Here is a 3,253-nt window from a genome sequence, read left to right as displayed (position 1 = left end):
ATGAGGAGGAGGAGGAGGAGGAGGAGGAGGAGGAGGAGGAGGAGAAAGAGAGAGAAAGGGGGGGAGATGTAATATGGTTACCTCAGGATATTCGGACTCTAACTGTGAAGACTTAGTGAATTTTCTAATGACAACTTTACTAATACTATGTCAACAAAAGCTCAAAACTGCATGTAGACTATTGTGGACATAGGAATGCAGCCTGCTAAAGCCATGAAGCACCGCAACAAAGTCTTCAGGAAAGACACAATGTATCATTAAGTACCTGTTAATAAATAAAACTTAAAATGTCTACATGTTCAAATCCAAACTTTGGAAAGATAGTGAAACCTGGGCCCAGGGAGTGGCTCAGTTGGTAGAGTACCTACCTAGCATTCATGAGGCCTTAGGTTTGATCCCCAACACGCCACACACTGGTCACAATGGCACACACCTGTTATCCCTCCCCTCAAGAGCACAAGATGATTATAAGCTCAAAGCCAAGACAGACCTAGGTAGCAAGTTCTAGACCATTCTCAGCTGCTTGAGGCTCTACTTCAAAGGTCAGGGGAATACTTGGAGATAGCTTTCTCTGTAACATGTTTACAAACACAAAAACCTGAGTTCAATCCCTGGCATCCCCATAAAAAGCTTGGCATAGCAATGCACACTTATAATCCTAGCTCTAGGGAATTAGAAAACAGGTGGACCACTAAAGCTCAGTGGTCAGTCTAACCAGTCAGGGGGCCCCAAATCACAGTGAGAAGACCCTACCTCAAAAAACAAGGTAGACAGCTCATAAAGAATTACACCCAAATTGAACTCTAGGCCCCTCGAACATGTATACAGAAGTATACATATCCACATACATATGAACATTGACTTTATACATACACCAAAAAAGAACAAACTACGTATAATAAAAACTAGAATAAGAGACATAATTAAAAGTGAAATTAACAAATTATTTAAAAATCTGGGTGCCAGTTACTTTTTAAAAATTATAAAATTTGACATATTATTAGCAATGTTCAAGAAAAAAGATGGGGAAACTAATTATAAACCACTGAGATAAAGAATAAACGTTAGCCAGGTGTAGTGCAAACCTGTACTCTTGGCACTTGAAAGACTGAGGCAGGAGGACTCCAGGTTGGAAGCTAGCGTGGAGTACACAGCAAGCCCCTACCTCCCTGTCTCCAAAGAGAGAGAGGGAAGGAAATGGAGACAGAGAGAGAGTGAACATGAGCCATTAGGTTGGAGATGGGGGTCAAAGAAGCTGGGTGTGGTGATGCACACCTATAACCTCAGCTCAAAGGAAGCTGAGGCAGGAGGATCATGAGTTCATCACTGACTGAGTCTCACAATAAGGAGCTTTCACAGATAAAAGAAAATAATAAAGTAAAGTAAAACTAATAAAACATTCGAAAGAGCAGATACACTGCTAATTTTTCAAATTACCGTTACTAAACCTTAATGCCATTTGCATTTTTCTAGAATAGAATAAAAAAGAACCTTATACATTTCAGGGATAAAGTAATTATTGTTCAAAATCTGAAAAAAATCAATATTCTCAAAAGGCTATATTAAATAGTAATTCCAAATAAAATATGAATTCATTTAGTCCAAAGGTGTACCGGAAGATGACTAATCTGCATGAAGTCCGCGACCAGGTTGAATGTATTACCGATTTGATTCTTAAAATCGGTAGATTAAATGAAATAGTCATATATTCACCTGATAAATTCTTTTTAAAATATTCTTCACTTTTTAAAACTATGAGTATGTATGTGTGCATTGGGTAGGGGGTAAGAAGATGAATGCAGTTCCATAGAGACCATATTGGATAGGTCCCCTGGAGTTGGAGTTATAGGGGGTTGTGAGCCCCTTGATGTGAGTGTTGGAATGGAATCCAGGTCCTCTACAAGAGCATATATGCAAACTTAACTGCTGAGCCATGCATGTCTCCAGACCTCCTCCCCATTCTTATTAGGAATCAAATGTTCATATTATTAGATAATTCTTATTATTATTAAAGTTAACAATTACTTTGACCTGAGCTGCTTAATATAAACTCAAGTCATTCTTTTATTCATAAAAATACTTACCTTCAGAAAGCAAATGGATGAGGGAGAGGCCATGAGGGCTCCCCTCCACACAAAGAACTACAGGCAACTAAGGAATTCTGAGAGCCAGAAAAATAGTCTTCCCTAGGGAAGACCACATCAACTGGCTATCCAATACCAAGTGGTCAGACCTGAAAAATTACATACAAGTAACATTATACAGACTGAACAGATTATATTGAAGAATCTATATGTATGTACATATATGTATGTATATGTACATGTAACAAGTAATTTAAAAGCCATGAATTTGGAAGAAAAAAACGTTAAAAGAAATAATTAAAAACTTTACCTCTAAAAAATATAAAGCCATAAGCTTTATGATATAAAAATCACAATAAGGCCAAATCAAATTGTAAAGAACCATGTGTTTTATTAAAGTCTATTAGTTTAAATTTTAACAATATTTATAAAACAGATTCAGGCCAACTGACATTCAATAGAACAACTAAATCGCTGGGCGGTGGTGGTGCACGCCTTTAATTCCAGCACTTGGGAGGCAGAGGCAGGTGGATTTCTGAGTTTGAGGCCAGCCTGGTCTACAGAGTGAGTTCCAGGACAGCCAGGACTACACAGAGAAACCCTGTCTCAAAAAAACAAAACAAAACAAAAACAAACAAACAAACAAAAAAAGAACAACTAAATCTTAACCAAATTGACATATAAAATAAGCCTTGCAGTACCAAGCAAAGATGGTGTTGCAGGACATTTGGTCACACAGTGAACTCAAGATTGTGTTATTTACTGGAAAAACCTGTGTGGCTCGGCCCTATGACATGCCTTTAACCTAAGAGCTTTCTGTTTATTGTAAACAGGATTAAATAAAGTCGACCATAGGTCAAGAGGCAGAGCTAGAAACCAGATGACAGAGAGTAAATATAGGAAAAAAAAAACATAAAGAGTAAGATGAAGTCAGAAGGATAAATAGATACTTAGAGCTTCCTTTTGGGACATAGGCTATAGAGGAAGGTCAGCTGAGTGCTTTCTCTGCCTCTCTGAGCTAGCAGGTTTTAAAGCCAGAGTCTGGCTCCAGAGTCCTCATTAGTAAAATCAGCATGGGGCAAGACCACATTGTCAAAGAAATCATGGTACCTGTGGAAAACCTGAGAAGCCATCAGATTTGGTAAGTCATCTGGGAAGTCTTCAAGGAG

The sequence above is a fragment of the Grammomys surdaster genome, unplaced genomic scaffold, assembly GCF_004785775.1.
Source record: "Grammomys surdaster isolate TR1022 unplaced genomic scaffold, NIH_TR_1.0 125742, whole genome shotgun sequence".
Lineage (NCBI taxonomy): Eukaryota > Metazoa > Chordata > Mammalia > Rodentia > Muridae > Grammomys > Grammomys surdaster.
The sequence above is the reverse complement of the archived record's forward strand: the minus strand, read 5'-3'. Positions refer to the sequence as shown.